The sequence below is a fragment of the Schistocerca piceifrons genome, chromosome 3, assembly GCF_021461385.2.
Source record: "Schistocerca piceifrons isolate TAMUIC-IGC-003096 chromosome 3, iqSchPice1.1, whole genome shotgun sequence".
NCBI lineage: Eukaryota > Metazoa > Arthropoda > Insecta > Orthoptera > Acrididae > Schistocerca > Schistocerca piceifrons.
The window spans coordinates 354,778,672-354,801,327 of NC_060140.1; positions in this window are offsets into that span (position 1 = coordinate 354,778,672).

Here is a 22,656-nt window from a genome sequence, read left to right on the forward strand (position 1 = left end):
CCTAAGGACATCACACACATTCATGCCCGAGCCAGGATTCGAACATGCGACCGTAGCAGTCACGCGGTTCCGGACTGAAGAGCCTAGAACCGCTCGGCCACAACGGCCGGCGGTTTATAATTGTCCTGAGGCCAAACACCGCATAGAAAGCATCAATAAAAATCAAATCGGATTATTAATTTCCGTTTGAGTGGCGCAATACATGTTCAGTATGCTGTCCACCGTTTTCTGCAACAAGTTGAAATTGAGAAACAGCATGTTCCACAACGGATCGAAGTGTTCCCCGAGTCACGTTCAGAATGTGTTGCGCAATGCGTGCCTTCAGTGCAGCTAAGTTTGCAATCGGAACAATGAAAACATCATCTTTCAGATAGCCCCACAGCCAGAAGTCACACGGATTAAGATCAAGTGATCGGGACGGCCAGGGTGTAGGGAAATGGCGGCTGATAATTCTAGCATTTCCGAAATGATGCATTAGCAGCTGCTTAGCTGGATTTGCAAAGTGCGGATGTGCGCCATCTTGCATTAAAATGATCCCATCCACACATGCACATTGTCCGCAGCTCGTGGTCGTGCGGTAGCGTTCTCACTTCCCGCGCCCGGGTTCACGGGTTCGATTCCCGGCGGGGTCAGGGATTTTCTCTGCCTCGTGATGACTGGGTGTTGTGTGATGTCCTTAGGTTAGTTAGGTTTAAGTAGTTCTAAGTTCTAGGGGACTGATGACCATAGATGTTAAGTCCCATAGTGCTCAGAGCCACACATGCACGCAGCTAGAGAGCTGGAATGAAGTGGTTGCGCAAAAGACACTCACGGCACTTACCAGTGACGGTACAGGTAACAGGGCCAGAAGCACCTGACTTTTCGAATTTCCGAATCCTTTTATCCCGACCCACGGCAGTCATCGGACCAACGCCTTTTTACAACCCCTTCAGTGTCCGGAACCTCTGCACAGCGACGTGTGCAGAGTCATCATCCTTGTAATACAGCTTTATAAGCAGAGCGCGATCCTGCATTGAGACAGTCATCGTGAACGTCGCAGACGCGAAAGGAGGAGAAGCCGTTTACTCGTCGTGTTTATATCAATTTCAATGGGTTGTGCCCATGACAGGTGTTCTCATTTACGTATTCTGACACATACAGTGCCATCTACTAATCAACTTTCACACTATTTTTTTTCTTGTGCCATACATTTCCCCTTCTCCGATGGTATTCCGTTGAAATTTGACGTCATTCTGACCAGTGGAGTTCTTTCTACAGCGTTTTGAAAATTTAACTTTAATTTTAATCACTCTGTGCATCGAGTTGTACTCTTATTTTATGACCTAATTGTTGTCCTTTGATGAACGGAAAAATGATTATAATGTTTTACTTGCAGCAAGAAGACACAATTTGTACATCAGTAATTTCTTCGACTTTATTTCATAAATGAAATTAGCTCATATATTGCGGTGCAAAGTGATTCTCTAATGCCGGCCGGTGTGGTAGTGCGATTCTAGGCGCTTCAGTCCGAAACCGCGCTGCTGCTACGGTCGCAGGTTCGAATCCTGCCTCGGGCATGGATGTGTGTGATGTCCTTAGGTTAGTTAGGTTTAAGTAGTGTCTAAGTCTATGGCACTGCTGACCTCAGATGTTAAGCCCATAGTGCTTAGAGCCGTTTGGATTTGAGTCTGTAATACTTCACATGCGCTACCAGTGACAACAACAGGCATTAAATTAAATGATAGTAGGAAGCTAATTCGAGAGTATTTGCAGAACTCATTGAACCGTCAGTAGGATCTACAAAAAATGTCGATGAACGTTGAGGATACTGAAGATACCAAATTCTGAAAAAAAAAAAATTTCGGGAAAGGAAGAATGTGCTGTTGGCTGACAGAGATTTACAAACAGCTTACACCGTAATGAGCTGTGCAACCCCCATGCCCAACCATCCTCGTTGCGTAGTTCCATTTTAATCCAGGATCATATTTCTATTCCTTGTATAGACTGCATAACGGTCAGTAACGGTAACAATAAAGTTGGACAATTGCTGAGATAACGTGTGAGCGACGGACTGAAAATCGCAACATCGTGTTTGCAGTATTTCCAGCAGACAACATGGAAAATGTAATTGCTGTCTGGAAAGTTACATGCATTGATACTAAGCATCGAAGTAGCCCTTATTTTGCCCCGGGCAGCTTCTTTCACACTTCTGATTTTCTCCCTTTACATCAATTTCCATATTTAAAATATCTCTAAGGAATAAGGCACATTACCGCGCCAAATTTGTACTTCTTCAGAATGCTAACACTATAACTCAATTTCTACTTAGCCATCATGACCACAAATGAAGTATTTCTCTTTCTGTCTACATTCAAACACCAAAAGAACATTATTCAGTAGGCAGAATTTCGGGTGATATCTCACAGTTTCCAAAAATACAATAAATCTTAATTCCTAACAATCTTACAAGTAATGACGTTTGATCAGTACACATAGACAACGATCAGATCGAATTACATGGATACATGTGCTCGGCAGAGCAGTGCGCAGCTTGCTGGAAATTTGTGTACCAGCGCAGCTCACCTATCATTAATCAAGCTTGGCGCACGCAGCGATTCGACATGAAATATAATTGACCATATTTAATCACTGGATGATACCAGTAAACGTACGTATACGAAGACAATGCTGAACTGTTGTGCAACAACTACTGACAGCACAAACCGAGCATATCAGCTCTGCACAGGAAATTATGCCGGAAGAATGATTTTACCGACAGCTTACCGAAAAGTGAAGGTATTGACAAATTATACTTGTATAAATTACTAATATAACTAACCTTACACTTTCCTAACATATTTAGTTGAATATCTGACAACGGTGTCAAATACGTTAGCCGACATGAAGAGTTTGGTAGGAGAAAACATTAAAATTGTCACTTAACATTCCCTTTAATTCCGTAGATTCGGTAGTACTAACAGACGCTCGAACGCATTCATACATCTAAAATAGGAATCTTTATTTTTGATGGACTGATTACAGAAAGTTGTTATTTTGCTAGTAATACAAATTTAATTTTTTAAGTATGTCACTAATGGTAATGCGTAGAATCAGTCTAAAATTTTGAGGATAAACTGTACTTAACTGTTATTTGTGTAGCAGGTTGACTCGTGTAAAATGTTTCAGCATAATGGAGGAAATACAGGGAGTATCTCAAGTCGTTTTTGTTTAACCAAATTTAATTTCTCCCAAATATAATTTCTCCCAAATATAAGATAGAGCGATGAAACTGGGCAACATTTACAGAACTAAATTTGTTGCGCAACGGGAAAAGGCTTCAGTAGTTCATTGCATGTCCATGGGTGTCGAAATGTAGAACATCTATGGGACATTAAATTTCGGTCCCTATTTTACGTAGTATCATAATAGCTGAGTACCTGATGTGGCCCGGAGATATGTATTTATTTCAATCTTCTATCAGTCCATCTCCTCCTCCCCGTCTCCCTATACACCTCATTCTGCCCCTCTCTCTGTCTATATCCTTCTCCCCCCTCTCTGTCCACCTGCTCCTCCTCATAGTCCATCTGCTCTTTCCTCTCTGTTCTTCTCACCACTTCTCTCTCCACTGTATCACCACCACCCTAATAGGATGCTGGTGGTTCTTATCCCCCACTATTTTTTTCCAGACCTTAACTAATACACTGGTGTCCAAAATTAAAGCAACACAGCTGCTGTTTTCCCGACCTGTGTCTAATTCAGTATATACACTACTGGCCTTTAAAATTGCTACACCAAGAAGAAATGCAGATGATAAACGGGTATTCATTGGACAAATATATCATACTAGAACTGACATGTGATTACATTTTCAATCAATTTGGGTGCATAGATCCTGATAAATCAGTACCCAAAACAAAAACCTCTGGCAGTAATAACAACCTTGATAAGCCAGGGCATTGAGTCAAACAGAGCTGGGATGGCCTGTACAGGTATAGCTGCCCATGCAGCTTCAACACGATACCACAGCTCATCAAGAGTAGTGACTGGCGTAATGTGACGATCCAGTAGCTCGGCCACCATTCACCAGACGTTTTCAATTTGTGAGAGATCTGTAGAATGTGCTGGCTAGGGCAGCAGTCGAACTTCTTCTGTATCCAGAAAGACCCGTACAGGACCTGCAACATGCGGTCGTGCATTATCTTGCTAAAATGTAGGGTTCCGCAGGGATCGAATGAAGGGTAGAGCCACGGGTCGTAACATCCACTGTTCAAAGTGCCGTAAATGCGAACAAAAGGTGGCCGAGACGTGTAACCAATGGCACCCCATACCACCTCGCCGGGTGAAACGCCAGTATTGCGATGACGAAAATACGCTTCCAATGTGCGTTTACCGCGATGTCGCCAAACACGGATGCGATCATCATGATGCTGTAAACAGAACCTGGATTCATCCGAAAAAATGACGTTTTGCCATTCGTGCAAACAGGTCCGTCGTTGAGTCCACCAGCGCAGCAGGCGCTCCTGTCTGTATTGCAGCGTCAAGGGTAACCGCAGCCATAGTCTCCGAGCTGAGAGTCCATGCTACTGCGAACGTCGTCGAACTGTTCGTGCATATGGTTGTTGTCTTGCAAACGTCCCCATCTTGTGACACAGGTATCGAGAGGGGTCTGCACGATCCGTTACAACCATGCGGATAAAATGCCTATCATCTCGACTGCTAGTGATACGAGGCCGTTGGGATCCAGCGCGGCGTTCCGTATTACCCTCCTGAACCCAGCGATTCCATATACTGCTAACAGTCATTGGATCTCGACCAACGGGAGCAGCTATGTCGCGATGCGATAAACGGTAATGGCGATAGGCTACAATCCGACCTTTATCAAAGTCAGAAACGTGATGGTACGCATTTCTCCTCCTTACACGAGGCATAACAACAACGTTTCACCAGGCAACGCGAGTGAACTGCTGTTTGGGTATGAGAAATCGGTTGGAAACATTCCTTCTGTCAGCAAGTTGTAGGTGTCGCCACCGGCGCCAACCTTGTGTGAATGCTCTGAAAAGCTAATCATTTGCATATCTCAGCATCTTCTTCCTGTCGGTTAAATTTCGCGTCTGTAGCACGTCATCATCGTGGTGTAGCAATTTTAATGGCCAGCAGTGTAATCCTATGAACTGGCAGCAGATGTCGTTACGATCTTGTTCTTCACGGAACATGTCATTCCGATCAACGGACAAGCACTCTAGCAATGACGTCAGGGCACCCATCAAGCGGGGCAGTTTTTGCAGGTTAATCCCACATACACAGTCGCTGTGTACATAGTTACAGACGTTGCAATATGGCACAGAGAAGACGATTACAGGTTATCTGCGGCGGAGGGCCATAGGGTGAATGGAAGCAAGAGAGTCGCAAACTGGTGTGAATCGTTCCGGTGCTTCTCGGATGAGGCGACAGTGTATAGAGAAGGAACTGTATCGTGGAGACAAGGACAGTGCCGACCACGTGTGACATCAGAAAAAGTGGACCGTTATTTAACTGTAAGGGAACGACGGTACCGCCTTATTATTGCACTAGAACTGGCATCTGACCTCGCAGCGTGGCAACAGAGTGGCCTTCATTTTTGGAGACCTGCTGCTGTCTCCGTACCTCCGGCGTGTCTTCACAGAAGGCAAAGTCTAGACTGGAGTCGTCAATATGTCACTTGGACAGTCGAAGGGTGGGCCAATGTTCCTTACACAGATGAGTCGCGATTTGGTCTGGAGAGTGAACCATCTACGGAATCGCATCTGGAGGGCACGTGGAAAATTATATCGGTGCCCAAACACTGTGGAAAGAGACCGACATCGAGCAAAATCCCTAATGATGTGAGAAGGGATTATGTTGACCATTCGAACATGTTGTTGTTGTTGTTGCGGTCTTCTGTCCTGTGACTGGTTTGATGCAGCTCTCCATGCTACTCTATCGTGTGCAAGCTACTTCATCTCCCAGTACCTACTGCTACCTACATCCTTCTGAATCTGCTTGGTGTATTCATCTCTTGGTCTCCCGCTACGATTTTTACCCTCCACGCTGCCTTCCAATAGTAAATTGGTGATCCCTTGATGCCTCATAACATGTCCTACCAACCGATCCCTTCTTCCAGTCGAGTTGTGCCACGAACTTCTCTTCTCCCCAATTCTGTTCAATACTTCCTCATTAGTTATGTGATCTACCCATCTAATCTTCAGCATTCTTCTGTAGCACCACATTTCGAAAGCTTCTATTCTCTTCTTGTCTAAACTATTTATCGTCCATGTTTCACTTCCATACATGGCTACACTCCATACAAATACTTTCAGAAACGACTTCCTGACACTTAAATCTAGACTCGATGTAATAAATTTCTCTTCTTCAGAAACGCTTTCCTTGCCATTGCCAGTCTACATTTTATATCCTCTCTACTTCGACCATCATCAGTTATTTTGCTCCCCAAATAGCAAAAATCCTTTACTACTTTAAGTGTTTCATTTCCTAATCTAATACGCTCAGCGTCATCCGACTTAATTCGAACATCTCTTCGCCGGCCGCCGTGGCCGTGCGGTTCTAGGCGCTTCAGTCCGGAACCGCGGGACTGCTACGGTCACAGGGTCGAAACCTGCCTCGGGCAAGGATGTGTGTGATGTCCTTAGGTTAGTTAGGTTTAAGTAGTTCTAGGGGACTGATGACCTAAGATGTTAAGTCCCATAGTGCTCAGAGCCATTTGAACCATTTTTTCGAACATCTCTTCATGAAATTGAAAGGGTGAATCAACAAGATTTAACTGCTGTCAGATACCGTGAGAGGGTCTCGGGTTCTCATGCGCGCTTGTTAAAACGTGTTGTGGGACCAGACTTCGTATTGGTGGACGATAAGGCTTGACCTCATTGAGCGCGCGTGGTTGACGGTATTTTTGGAAACGGAAAATAAGATATTGTACGCGTGGCGTGGCCTGCCCGCTCTACCGATTTCAATCCCATAGAGCATGTTTAAGATGCACTACGGAGACAGGTTCCATCACGTAATCAGGCGCTAGTCACTCTCCAAGACTTTTGAGCAGCTCTGCAGAGAGAATGGGCGTCATTGCCTCAACATAAGACTGATGACATCATTCACAGCATATCCCGTCGTTTTCAGGCCTGTATCGTTATCAGAGGTGAGCAAACTCCATATTGATCAAATTAGCCAGTTGTCAGAATATGTATACAAATCCGTTAATTTGGAAATAAACGAAGAACATTTTCGTCTATCGTTATGTATGTTGCAGTTGATTACCTTCTGTATTCTGTACATTGTTTCCACTTTACTATCACCAGTTTGTTCTGTTTTGTGGTAAAATAAACGCAACTTTGCAAAATTTTTTTTGTCGCCTTAATTTTGGATACCGGTGTATTATTCCAGTTCTGAATTAAATCTTTGCAGGGTTTTCGGAAGACCTTTTACCTATGAGTTAGCACATGTATGCACATGTCAAATGTACTTCATATATATTTAAAATATTTCACACGTGTCTGTACATTTAATCCACCTGTATCTATAGAGTATTTCATTCTGTTGTTTTATTCTTCCACAGTTCAATGTTTATGACACACTACCTCCTGAACTATGTGTCTTATAATGATATAATTTGGCAGGCATATCCAATGGTATATATGTCTACTGTCTGCGAAATGAGTTTTCAGTAGAGATAATGAAGTAATAAATTAGAACGTAATGCATGATGCGACAGTTTTCAATAAATCTCAATGTTTATGACGTCTTGTCTCTTTAACTATGATGTCGTATAATTCAGTATTTTCAGGTATATTCAGCGGCAAAAGTAGATACTTTTTAGAAAATGTGTTGCAAGTAGATTTAGTAGTAAAGAAGTACTAAATCAAACATTCGTACATGATGCTGCAGTTTTCATAGACTCAGTAGCGGACGTAATGTCTTCTGAACTATGAGTCGCACGGTAATGTAATTTGGCTGGTGATTTGAGTTGTATCTGTGAATACTGCCTGCAAGATGCGCCACGAATACAGTCGGTAGCAAAGAAATAATAATATAAAATGTCGTGCATCATACGGCTGATTTACTGCATGAACAGCAAAAATGTAGTAAGCGATAAACAGTTTTCTTTCATCATTTTGAGTGGATCGTCAGTGAGATAAAGTTAGGTAAAGGCTTGAAATGATTTATAAGGTTCATTGCAAGTCACTAGGTGATCTCATTCCCTAAATCTGGATGAACTGAGTACATATACACTCCTGGAAATGGAAAAAAGAACACACTGACACCGGTGTGTCAGACCCACCATACTTGCTCCGGGCACTGCGAGAGGGCTGTACAAGCAATGATCACACGCACGGCACAGCGGACACACCAGGAACCGCGGTGTTGGCCGTCGAATGGCGCTAGCTGAGCAGCATTTGTGCACCGCCGCCGTCAGTGTCAGCCAGTTTGCCGTGGCATACGGAGCTCCATCGCAGTCTTTAACACTGGTAGCATGCCGCGCCAGCGTGGACGTGAACCGTATGTGCAGTTCACGGACTTTGAGCGAGGGCGTATAGTGGGCATGCGGGAAGCTAAAAGACGTACCGCCGAATTGCTCAACACGTGGGGCGTGAGGTCTCCACAGTACGTCGATGTTGTCGCCAGTGGTCGGCGGAAGGTGCACGTGCCCGTCGACCTGGGACCGGACCGCAGCGACGCACAGATGCACGCCAAGACCGTAGGATCCTACGCAGTGCCGTAGGGGACCGCACCGCCACTTCCCAGTAAATTAGGGACACTGTTGCTCCTGGGGTATCGGCGAGGACCATTCGCAACCGTCTCCATGAAGCTGGGCTACGGTCCCGCACACCGTTAGGCCGTCTTCCGCTCACGCCCCAACATCGTGCAGCCCGCCTCCAGTGGTGTCGCGACAGGCGTGAATGGAGGGACGAATGGAGACGTGTCGTCTTCAGCGATGAGAGTCGCTTCTCCCTTGGTGCCAATGATGGTCGTATGCGTGTTTGGCGCCGTGCAGGTGAGCACCACAATCAGGACTGCATACGACCGAGGCACACAGGGCCAACACCCGGCATCATGGTGTGGGGAGCGATCTCCTACACTGGCCGTACACCACTGGTGATCGTCGAGGGGACACTGAATAGTGCACGGTACATCCAAACCGTCATCGAACCCATCGTTCTACCATTCCTAGACCGGCAAGGGAACTTGCTGTTCCAACAGGACAATGCACGTCCGCATGTATCCCGTGCCACCCAACGTGCTCTAGAAGGTGTAAGTCAACTACCCTGGCCAGCAAGATCTCCGGATCTGTCCCCCATTGAGCATGTTTGGGACTGGATGAAGCGTCGTCTCACGCGGTCTGCACGTCCAGCACGAAAACTGGTCCAACTGAGGCGCCAGGTGGAAATGGCATGACAAGCCGTTCCACAGGACTACATCCAGCATCTCTACGATCGTCTCCATGGGAGAATAGCAGCCTGCATTGCTGCGAAAGGTGGATATACACTGTACTAGTGCCGACATTGTGCATGCTCTGTTGCCTGTGTCTATGTGCCTGTGGTTCTGTCAGTGTGATCATGTGATGTATCTGACCCCAGGAATGTGTCAATAAAGTTTCCCCTTCCTGGGACAATGAATTCACGGTGTTCTTATTTCAATTTCCAGGAGTGTATTTGTGCGTAATGGGAGCTATTGTGCTTTTCAGTCTCGACCCTATCCCTTTGATAGATAGGTATTTCAACACCGATTCTTTTCAGCCTGTAAGTGATACGTGTATCAAGTTTGTTTGAAATAGGTCTTGTGGTACAGGAACAGATGAGCAAAATACATCCTTACAGCCATAGTGTAATGTGTTGCAGTTATTAAAAAGTTGGAATATTAATTTGGTACACCCAATACCTCGTACTCGAATTAGAAGGAACAGTATATTGAAATATACAGTTCAGATCTGAAAAATAATAAACTTCATCAAGGAAGAACCAGGTGATCAAAAAGTCAGCATAAATTTGAAAACTGAATAAATCACGGAATAATGTAGATAGAGAGGTACAAATTGACACACATGCTTGGAATGACATGGGGTTTTATTAGAACAGAAAAAATACAAAAGTTCAAAAAATGTCCGACAGATGGCGCTTCATCTGATCAGAATAGCAACAATTACCATAACGAAGTAAGACAAAGCAAAAATGATGTTCTTTACAGGAAATGCTCAATATGTCCACCATCATTCCTCAACAATAGCTGTAGTCGAGGAATAATATTGTCAACAGCACTGTAAAACATGTCCGGAATTACGGTGAGGCATTGGCATCGGATGTTGTCTTTCAGCATCCCTAGAGATGTCGGTCGATCACGATACACTTGCGACTTCAGATAACCCCAAAGCCAATAATCGCACGGACTGAGGTCTGGGGACATGCGAGGGCAAGCATGACGAAAGTGGCGGCTGAGCACACGATCATCAACAGACGACGCACGTAAGAGATCTTTCACGCGTCTAGCAATACTTTTTTTGTAATAAAACCCCATGTCATTCCAAGCATGTGTGTCAATTTTTACCTCCCTATCTACATTATTCCGTGGTTTATCAAATTTTCAAATTTATACTGACTTTTAGATCACCCGGTATACTAGAAGAAAGCTGTCTGCAAAGTAAGTTAAAAACAGCATGTTTGGTAGTTAATGCAAGAAGTTGTATTTTATTTCTGCAGTTCTTTTTACACAGAGAGTAGTAGTTCGTCTCTTCGTAACTTTATGCGTAATTTGTAGCAGCTGTTTAAACAGATTCGTTGCTAAGATTTCGGCCCTAGATCTAGTTTTCACAGGTGTTATACTCACAGAAGCAATGTACATTACATTCGCATATTCAGAGGAAATGATGGTAGAGGGAGAGAGAGAGAGAGAGAGAGAGAGAGAGAGAGAGAGAGGTCGCAGGAATGTAGCGAAAGAATTAACGAAAATCTTCCGCTCGGCGAGCCCCAGGAGAATCAAGCCGCTCCTGGAGCGTTAATCCAATTTCGTCGCTCATGTGGAAAATTAAATATCTCCGCCAGCAGGAGTAAAAGCGACAGCGCTGTGATGGCGCTCGCTGCCGCCCCGGAAGACGGCTCCCCTGGGAGGGAATTCCACGGCCCTCCGAGGCCGCCAAGTGTCTCAAACCCACGATTCGCGTACATCAGCTTCACCGCAGAGACGCGCCGCATACTGAAGGGTCTGTTAATTCATCAATCCCGATGTAATTCGCATTACTCGGTCATTCGCTGTCGTGGTGTGGTAGACCTAATGCCCACTGTTAACGTGGAGTTTCGCTTCACATAATTTGTTCTGCAATACGTGTTATAAATTAAAGTCTCCAGCCGTGTTGTCCTGCCTTTATATCAAGACTTATCTCAGGAACTGCTCAAGGGATAGACTACTAGAGACCATAGTAATGTCTTGCGGTTGCTAATATGCATGGGAGTCTGATATACGTCCTAAACCGTAACTCCACTCTTGCCCTGCCAATCTCGTCCACCTCCTCTCTTTGTCCATCTCAGCCTCCTACCACCTCCCTCAGTACAGCAGCCCCCTCCGTCTCTCTGCCTATCTCCTCTTACCCTGTCTCTATATTATTTTCTTCCCCCATCTTCTGTCCTCATACCCCTCTCTCTGAGCTTGAGCCTTGTTCATTGATATTACAAAAGAAACCTTGATAGGGAATTGAAGTCGCTAAAAATGTATGAGAAATTGTTTGCGATCATTAGTATATGAGGTGTGAGAAAGACCTGTCCAGCTGTCGGATCAGTGAGGACAGTAACTTCAATGGCAGTATTTCGCACTAAAAAGTTGCGGACGATTCAGATGTGGTACTAGCATCCCAATCATAGCTGATTAGCCTTAAATACTTTCCTGTTTGCTGCAAAATCGACAGCGAAAAATTTTACTTCGAAATCATTTATACGAAGGAAGGATACACGTGTTGAAAACGATTTGTATAATGTTTTAAATGTCCTTGTGTCTTAGCTGAAACTAACTGCGACAAAGAAAACGAAAGCACACATTTTTACAGCACAGTACAGGCTGTTTTCTCTCCCAGTCCGGTACAGTCTTGAACATTTTCATTTAAACAATAAGTCTTACGTCTATCTGAATTTTTATTAGTTCATCAAGAGATTTGTAGTAGCAGTTTTACCCCTTTATATATAGCACATCTCTTTATATATTGTATATAATAAAACAATGTATAGTCTGTGTCCATACGAATGTTCATTACAGAATCATGTAAAAATTTTAGGTAAGTCGGTGAAGAACTTTATCAAGATGTCTGGTAACATCGTTTGCCCTTTATATCTTACATATAACTTCGTGTATTATGAATGTTAAAAATAAATGGCCTGTGATCGTCTAAATGCTCATTATAGAATCATGCAGAAAGTTGAAGTGTATCGGTCAGGTGCTTTTAGAAGCATTTAGTAATAAAGGTAGACTACGACTTGTCTGTATACAGCACGATTCAGCTGCCCATACACATGGGTTTCATTCAACACTCCTCGCCTTCAAAATCGAGCAAGATTTTCAAATTCTCTCTCTTCCTATGTGCAGAAACATCAAAAGGACATTTCTGTAGGAAATCTAACGTCGGTAAATTTTTTACAGTGGTAGGTTTCCGCTGGAGGCCATAGCTTTCAGTTTATTCAATAAAAGTGCTTTTGAAGGCCACACTTCTACTTTTTCTTGAATTACTCGTGAACTGTAGTCTCTAGCGAATCACTGTACAAAATTTAACTGTATAAAATTTCGTACAAAAATGTGCCTTTCTTTTTTTCTGTAGGACTAATAGTTTGCATGTAACAAGTGAGAGAACGTAAAAATCTCCTGTGTGGTGTTTGGAGGCATTGTGGCCTGCATAAAATCTATACATACGGGCATCTGAATCACCATGTAAAGCAGTATAAATGAAGGGTAGTAAAACGAAAACGAGCCAGAAGGAAAAAATTACTAAACTGTTTATTATCTCAACAATGATCGCTGTAACTGTTAATACATTTATCCCACAATGAGACAAGACATTCAGCGCCATCATGGAAAAATGTTTGCAGTTGCGTATGGAATCATGATCTACCCAGACATGCACCTCTTCACCCGAAGCACATCGATCGGCATGAATGTCTTTCTTTTTGCGTATGGGCCCACATGCTGTCAACGTTGTTTCGAGTGCACTGCAGAAGATTTGCTGGGGAGCCCTCACACAACCTACGTACAGTCACAATCTCTCCTTACGTGATTTCCATATCTTTGGAGATCTGAAGAAAGATATTCATGCCCATCGATATGTTTCAGATGAAGAGATGCACGCCTGGATGGAATCTTCGTTCTATAGGCTAACACAACCATTTTTCCATGAAGGCATTGATTATCTTGTCTTGTAGTAGCAGACATGTATTAACAGTTATGCCTTTCACTTTTGAAATAATAATTATTTACTTTCTTTCCATATTGCTCTTTTTCATTTGACTGTCACTTATAGTGTATTTCCGCTACACCAGACAACTCGTCAGGCCGCTGATACTACCCAGGCGAAACACTAGCAAATATCTAGTTCTTTTTCAGTTTGTCTCACCTTCGATTCAAGCTCCTTGTATCATAAATGCCTTTAGCAACTTTGGGACATTTGCGTCACATCAGTATTGGGAAGTATGAGACGCATCTACGAAAATACTTTATACTTTACTTATTAACAAAGTCATTTTTTATAAGTTTTCAAGTCAAAAATTCAAAGAAAATTTTGTTTTTTACGCTTGCTTTTACCTACGAATGCAGTCTGCTACTGTCTAAACTAGGTTAGACGGTATTGAATCTTTTCAATGGCTCTCTTGATTTGTTGATGTCAATGCCTGAGTATTTAGTGTTGGGTAAGAGTACTACTTTAAGTGGCACCACGAAAACAGTCGCATATGGTGCCAATAGAATAGTGCGATGACTCATTTCTGCCCTATAAAAATACGTAGGTTGGACAGTCTGTCGTGTAGGAAATTTATAAATCGTGCCATGAAATGCATTTTTCATGCTACATAAAAAGTGGGCAAAATCGAAATTAAAGCACGTAAAAGACAATTCTCTATACATGTAAAACGTAAGTACAGACACTTAGAGAGTGTAAATTACTATATTGCTTCAAACAGACATTCAAAAGGCTGAAAACGAATGTTTTAATGCTAAATATAGCAAAAATTGGAAATGGTAACTCATTTAGTGGAAAACTAAAGATAAATTTAAAAGAAGCTTGAAAGTGTTACAAAGAGAATGCCGAAAATTGTTTCCTGATAGTACGCGACTCTGTGAAAGAAACTGTTACAGTGCTAAAATGTGATTGAACGGATATTTAAAAGTGTATTAAGTACGAAAAAGAAAACAGCCAAAATGGAAAAAAACGACAAAGAACAACAGAAGAGTTTTAATCATTGTGGATGAAAACTTTACTTTCTGCTGCAGAAAGGAAGAAATTAGAAGAGAAACACGGAATATTATTAGGTAGTCGAAAAATATGCAGGCTGGTAATTACTGGTATTATTCACAGAAGATCGATAAGTGAAATGCCCTCTAATAGAATACATACATGAATTAAGGAAGAATGCTACAGGCTAAGAGAACTACACACATACACAATAAAGTTTGAAGTTTTAATCTTTGCTAAGGAGATCTATACATCAGAAATAAGGGCCAATAAATTTTAGATAAATTTTTGTTGATCCGTTCAAAATTGAAAAAGTGAGAAGAAAGGAAATCTGCTGATGAGGCCGGTAAATCCGACTTGGGAACTGACAAAAGGAATGTAAATGTGAGAGACGCACGTCAGCTGATGTTGAATAAAACATCTGCTGTACTGATGCACTACATTATCGATCAATTAACAGCACAACGTGAAAACCTTCAATATTCTTAAACTAAGCTTAAAACTATTCTGTCAGAAGAAGTAAAAAATTTATATTGTCTGTATTAATGATCATAGTTTTACATATACGAGGGTTGGAGCTTTAATAGTGGCAACAATTTATTTACAGCTCGTACAAAATAGATACTTGTTTCAAAGTTTTACTGACCTTCAAAGTAGTAACCACCATTGTGCATAACCCGTTGCCAGCGAAGTGGAAGTCGTAGGATACTCTTGGCAGTGCCAGTTGTGTTGACAGTTCGGGTGGCGAGGTCTATTGCCCTATGAATTTGAAGCAGTTTACAAATTGAGTTGAACTCAGGAGTGCTTAAGTCAGGAGAGTGCAGTTGGCGGTATAGCACTTAGCAGTCCCATCAGTCAAACAAATCAGTAACAGCTTGCACTGTACGTACTTAAGCATTGTCCTGCAAAATGATGGTCAGGTCCAGCAGAAACTGTCATCACTTCTGTCTCTAAGCTGGTCGTAGGTTTTGTTCCAAAAATGAACATCCAGCATTGCCCAGGACCGCTAACAGCTTCGGAGCTACATAACCAGTTCGCGCATGAACACGTTGTAGACTACATACCCCAAAGGAAGCCACTGGCAATGGAGTCAGAGCACAGGAGCTTAATGTCAGCAGCTGAATTGCGTATGTCTGTGATGTTGGAGAACATCTGCACGTCCCCGGACTGCTAGAATCCGGCAGCCGTCGTAGCAGGATCCTCACGTGGCCCGCTGATCGAAGTTGCCCAAGTCTATCCCATCACACTCTGCATGGGTAGCTGCGCTGTGGATAACAGCGTCGGAGCCCCCATGGTGGGACTTGATGGTCCATATAACCTTGAGCACAGCTAGATGAGCAGATGGGAGACCGGCATAGGTGTCTCCTCTAGGTTGGTCTGCTGTAAACTAAGATACATCCATTGGAAATGGGCAATGTTTATACGGGGCAGCCCATGTTGGTTATGCTACTAGGAGGCAACTGTGACATCACTTGACTTACTTACCGAGGCTAGCCAGCTCTTCTGAATGCCCTGCAACATCTCTACTCTTCAGGCACTCTGGCTTGTGGACTTTAGAAAATGATTCAAATGGCTCGGAGCACTATGGGACTTACATCTGAGGTCATCAGTCCTCTAGAACTTACAAGTACTTAAACCTAACTAAACTAAGGACATCACACACATCCATGCCCGAGGCAGGATTCGAACCTACGACCGTAGCAACAGCGAGGTTCCGGACTGAAGCGCCTAGAACCGCTCGGCCACAGCGGCCGGCAGACCAGTATGAAAATGTGTACTGAGCCCATTGTACAGTGGCACTCAATGAAGCCGAACAAGCCATCACCAGCAAAAACCCTTATCTCTATGTCTCTGAAGACACCTAATGGTCTCAATAGAAGAGTATGCAGGCGTCCATGTTCCAATGAACTTATCTACTTACACACTCCGCAAGGCATAGTATGATGCATGACGGAGTGTAACCTGAACCACTGCTAGTCATTTCGTAGCTGTAGACCGAGAGAAAAACACTACCTATATGCCTCTGCATGAGCTCTAATTTGTTTTGTCTTCGTGGTCGTTGCGCGAAACGTCCTTTGGTGATAGTGGAGTTGCTCTGCAGTCGGCTTCAAATACCGGCCCTGTAAATTTTCGCAACAGCGTTCCTTGAAATTAAAGTCGCCTTCCACCCAGGGATTCCTGTTTGAGTTCCAGAAGCGTCTCCTTGATACACTCAAAGACGTCGCTCAATGAAGGAATTGTCCAAATGGGACGGAAATCGGTAGAAGTGATGTATATGTACAGACACACAGAGGACTGAATGATTTACGCAAGAGAAAGAGCTTCACAAACAGAGCAAGCCAACAACGCGATGGGACTACATCTGACGTCATCAGTCCTCTGGAACTTACAACTACTTAAATCTAACCAACCTAAGGACATCACACACATCAATGCCCGAGGCAGGATTCGAACCTGCGACCGTAGCAACAGCGAGGTTCCGGACTGAACCTCTGGTCTTTATGTAGGCAGTCATTCGGCTGCGCATTGATTGACAGAGTTTTTCGATATCCTCCTGAGAGATTTCCTGCCAAATTCTGTCCAATTGGCTTCAAACGTTCTCGATTGGGGGAAGATCAGATGACCCTGCTGGCCAATATAGGACTTAGTAAGCACGAAGACAAGCGATAGAAATTCTGGCATTGTGTGGGTGGGTATTATCTTACTGAAATGTAAGCCCAGGATGGCTTGATATGAAGGACAACGGAACGGAGCGTTGAATGTCGTCGACAAAGCGCTGTCCTGTAAGTTTGCCACGGAGAGCACCGAAGGGGTCCTGCTATGAAAAGAAGCGGCACTGTAGACCATTACTTCTGGCTTTTGGGCCGTATGGCGGGTGACAGGTTGGTATCCCACCTACGACAATAGCAGCGGCGTGGTTCCGGACTGCATCGCCTAGAACCACTAAGTCTCAACGGCCGGCTGTGGACTTTACAGCATCAGTATACTGAAGAGTCAGTCTTACGTCCGATTTACACTTTCTTACTCAGTCGTGCGTAGTCACCACAATGACAGCGCCTCACTCCTATGACGTCGTTACGCTGCATAGGTGTCACAGACTGCCCATCTCAAACAGCGTGTAGCAGTCGCCTAGTAACACGGCCGTAAGATCAGCAATATCAGCAGTATATTGTTCAAACCACCTGGGTTTTATGGCTTGACACTCAATCTTTCTAGCGTTGCCAGGATAAGTGTTCAAATTCTTACTTGGTTGTACCAATATGCTATTTCGCGGCACAATACCACTTCATTCGAAAAATCCACCTCGGATTTTGCTCGACATGATTCTGGACGTACACCAACGGAAAAAAAATTACATCGCCAAAAAATAATTAATGTACAGAAATGAAGTTTCGGAAACACATTTGTCTATTCAGCTCATTTTAGTCATTGACATTACCAGATCACAGGTTAATTAAACATGAGATAAGTAACAGCAAATGTGAAATGCTGGTTCATTCGTAACTGGTATAACCGCTAGAATATTTAAAGCATGCAAGCAAACGTGCATGGATTGTATTGTAAAGGTGCTGGATGTCAACGTGTGAGATGTAGGTCCATGCCTGTTGCACATGCTTGATTGATACGGGTACGGTTAATGCCGTTTGTGGATGACGCTGGAGTTGTCGTCCGATGATATCACATGAGCGCTGCCTTAGAGCCGGATTTGGCTTGCTCGGCTGAGGCAACATCTCGACATTCTACAGATCATTATCATCTCCATTCTATTCACTGAATATGTGTCTCTATAGGAACATACACTACTGGCCATTAAGACTGCTACACCACGAAGATGACGTGCTACAGACGCGAAATTTAACCGGCAGGAGGATGATGCTGTGATATGCAAATGATTAGCTTTTCAGAGCATTCACACTAGGTTGGAGGCGGTGGCGACACCTACAACGTGCTGACATGAGGAAAGTTGCCAACCGATTTTTCGTACACAAACAGCCGTTGACCGGCGTTGCCTGGTGAAACGTTGTTGTGATGCCTCGTGTAAGGAGGAAAAATGCGTACCATCACGTTTACGACTTTGATAAAGGTCGGATTGCAGCCTGTCGCGATTGCGCTTTATCGTATCGCGACATTACTGCTCGCGTTGGTCGAGATCCAATGACTGTTAGCAGAATACGGAATCGGTGGGTTCAGGAGGGTAATACGGAACGCCGTGCTGGATCCCAACGGCCTTGTATCACTAGCAGTCGAGATGATGCCTATCTTTTCCGTATGGCTGTAACGGATCGTGCAGCCACGTCTCAATCCCTAAGTCAACAGAAGGGGATGTTGCAAGACAACAATCATCTGTACAAACAGTTCGACGACATTTGCAGCAGCATGGGCTATCAGCTCAGAGACCATGGCTCCGGTTAACCTTGACGCTGCATCACTAACAGGAGCGCCGGCGATGGTGTACTCAACGACGAACCTGGGTGCACGAATGGCAATACGTCATTTTTTCGGATTAATCCAGGTTCTGTTTACAGCATCATGATGGTCGCATCCGTGTTTGGCATCATCGCGGTGAACGCACATTGGAAGCGTGTATTCGTCATCGCCATACTGGTGTATCACCCGGCTTGATGGTGTGGGGTGCCATTGGTTACACGTCTCGGTCACCTCTGGTTCGCATTAACCGCACTTTGTACAGTGGACGTTACATTTCAGTTGTGTTACGACCCGTGGCTCTACCCTTTATCCGATCCCTGCGAAACCCTACATTTCAGCAGGACAATGCACGACCGCATGTTGCAGGTCCTCTACGGGCCTTTCTGGATACAGAAAATGTTCGACTGCTGTCCTGGCCAGCACATTCTCCAGATCTCTCATCAATTGAAAACGTCTGGTCAATTGTGGCCGAGCAACTGGCTTGTCACAATACGCCAGTCACTACACTTTATGCACTGTGGTATCGTGTTGAAGCTGCATGGCCAGCTGTACCTGTACACGCCATCCAAGCTCTGTTTGACTCAATGCCCAGGCGTATCAAGGCCGTTATTACGGCCAGAAGTGGTTGTTCTGGATACTGAATTCTCAGGATCTATGCACCCAAATTGCGTGAAAATGTAATCACATGTCAGTTCTAGTATAATATATTTGTCCAATGAATACCCGTTTATCATCTGCATTTGTTCTTGGTGTACCAATTTTAATGGCCAGTAATGTTTTTTTTAGGTCATTACTCACAAAATAGTGCAATTGATTTTCCAAAACACAGGTTACAAACATTCCGCAATTTTCAAATTGAACTTATTATTCCTCACTTATCGGTAGTCTTTTATTCACCTAAACTTTACATGATACTAGTTATCCAATTAACTACCCTTGTCTCCACACAACGTATTATGTTGTCATTTAAAGAACCAGTAAATCATTTCCTGCAGGTGGCTTCTTAACACACTGTTTCAGTACATCATCTGAAATTTTGTCTTTTAAACTTGAGGTTTCCCATATGTTTCTTCAAATAAACATTCTTAGAACTATGTTTACAGAACAACTACATAAGGTACTACCGCGTGCATTCTGTCTTAATGATATCATAAGCAGTTAGGTGGTTCCACCTTCTTGATTGTGAAGCTTTAGGCGGTATCCCTGCAGCTGTATCCTTGGTTGAGACGCTGTCTACCCGAGTTTGACTGCACGTTTAAGAATAATTATAAGAGATTTTACTGAACTTCGTCACCTACACTATCGTCAAATTTATCTCCATAGCTAGGCCTACATTCCTGGAAGTATTATTCAGTCTTGTTAGATCGATCATTAACCTTTCAAGCAATTACCTCCTGCTTCTCATCGTACTTTCTTCCTTTGTAGAAGGGAGAACCATTCCAAGTGGCAATGAATTTGTGTCCTTCAGACGTAAATGCGTATGTGCTAGTCGATCATCCACAACGTCGCAACACAACTAACATTATCAATGGAATCACGTCTGCAGTGGTACTCTGCACAACACAAAAATCGGTTCCAAACATACATCCCTGTACGTTTTGTCCATTGAATGGCCTCAAGTAGAAAACCATTAACACACATTGGCGTAGACACTACTGCGCTAGACAATGTCGACCATGTTGCCAGTCACATATTCATTTACTGCGTTAGAGCGCAGACTCACTTCGTTTGATAGTACAGCTACATCAGCCTCCACATTTTCATATGACACTGGAGCTTATATTTGTACATTAGTTTCCTTGAGTCCCACAACACCAGTATTCTGCACGTAATGTAGACTTACAGGAACTTCCACAATCTTCAATTCCTGACACCTCTTCGCACTATGTATTGCCACACAAGCGCCTTTTCTCTACAGTTTCCTCTCCTTACCTGTAATTAAGCAGTCTTTACTTCCGGAGAAACGTAATGGACGTTTTCCTCCCATTTTCTCACTCTTCTCGATTTCCTCTGGATTAACAAAATGGTAATCTCGTTTCCTTTCTTTTTCGACAATCTCTGCTCCTCTAAAGCTGCCGGGTCTTCTTCCTGAACCTGCACTCCCCTAAACATATTCGCAATGATTGCCCGTAACTAAGCTATTTCAGCTGACAAAATTCGCAATCTTTGCTTCAAGGTAGCCATCTGTGTATAGACAGCGATATGATTATTCCTTTAACATATAAAACCGAAAAATGAAGAAGAAAGGAAACTACGATGAGGACACTTCAGTATGCTACTAACGTTGACTTAGTACAACCTAATGTTCCGCCGTAATGGCTCTTTGCGACTAACACTACGAAATATAGAAACACTATTAATGATATTCCTTCCCCACGAGGTAATGTACACGTGTCGACAAAAGGCATGAGATAGCTTGTAATATCACGTCGTTACTCCTTTTTCCCGGCATAGTTGAGTCCATGCCACGGCGAGCTGTTGCACAAGTTGTTGGAAGTCCCCTATAAAAATATTGAGCCACGCTGAATCTATAGCCGTCCCTAATTGCGAAAGTGTTGTCGGTGCAGGATTTTGTGCACCATATTATCTCTCGATTATACCCCATAAATGAAGGATGGTGCTCATGTGAGATAATTTCGGTGACCAAATCATTCTCTCAAATCGTCTAGAATTTCTTCAAATCAACAGTGAACAGTGCATTGCTATACATAAAAATTCCATCAATGTTTGATAATATGAAGTAAATGAATGACAGCAAATGGTCTCCCAGCAACCGAACATAGCCACTTACAGTCAGTGATCGGTCCAGTTGGCCTAGAGGACCCACTCAGTTCCATGGGCAGCCGCCACCGCCTTGTACAGGGTCTTGTTGACAACTTGGGTCCATAGCATCGTGATGCCTGCATCACACTCTAACCCTACCATCATCTGCTGCTCTTTTTTTTTTTTTTTTTTTTTTTTTGGTCATCAGTCTACAGACTGGTTTGATTGGTTTGATGCGGCCCACCACGAACTCCTTTCCTGTGCTAATCTCTTCATCTCAGAGTAGCACTTGCAACCTACGTCCTCAATTATTTGCTTGACGTATTCCAATCCCTGTCTTCCTCTACAGTTTTTGCCCTCTACAGCTCCCTCTAGTACCATGGAAGTCATTCCCTCATGTCTTAGCAGATGTCCCATCATCCTGTCCCTTCTCCTTATCAGTGTTTTCCACATATTCCATTCCTCTCCGATTCTGCGTAGGACCTCCTCTTTCCTTACCTTATCAGTCCACCTAATTTTCAACATTCGTCTGTAGCACCACATCTCAAATGCTTCGATTCTCTTCTGTTCCGGTTTTCCCACAGTCCATGTTTCACTACTATACAATGCTGTACTTCAGACGTACATCCTCGGAAATTTCTTCCTCAAATTAAGGTCGGTATTTGATATTAGTAGACTTCTCTTGTCCAGAAATGTCTTTTTTGCCATAGCGAGTCTGCTTTTGATGTCCTCCTTGCTCCGTCCGTCATTGGTTATTTTACTGCCTAGGTAGCAGAATTCCTTAACTTCATTGACTTCGTAACCATCAATCCTGATGTTAAGTTTCTCGCTGTTCTCATTTCTGCTACTTCTCATTACCTTCGTCTTTCGCCGATTTACTCTCAAACCATACTGTGTACTCATTAGACTGTTCATTCCGTTCAGCAGATCACTCTCAAACCATACTGTGTACTCATTAGACTGTTCATTCCGTTCAGCAGATCATTTAATTATTCTTCACTTTCACTCAGGATAGCAATGTCATCAGCGAATCGTATCATTGA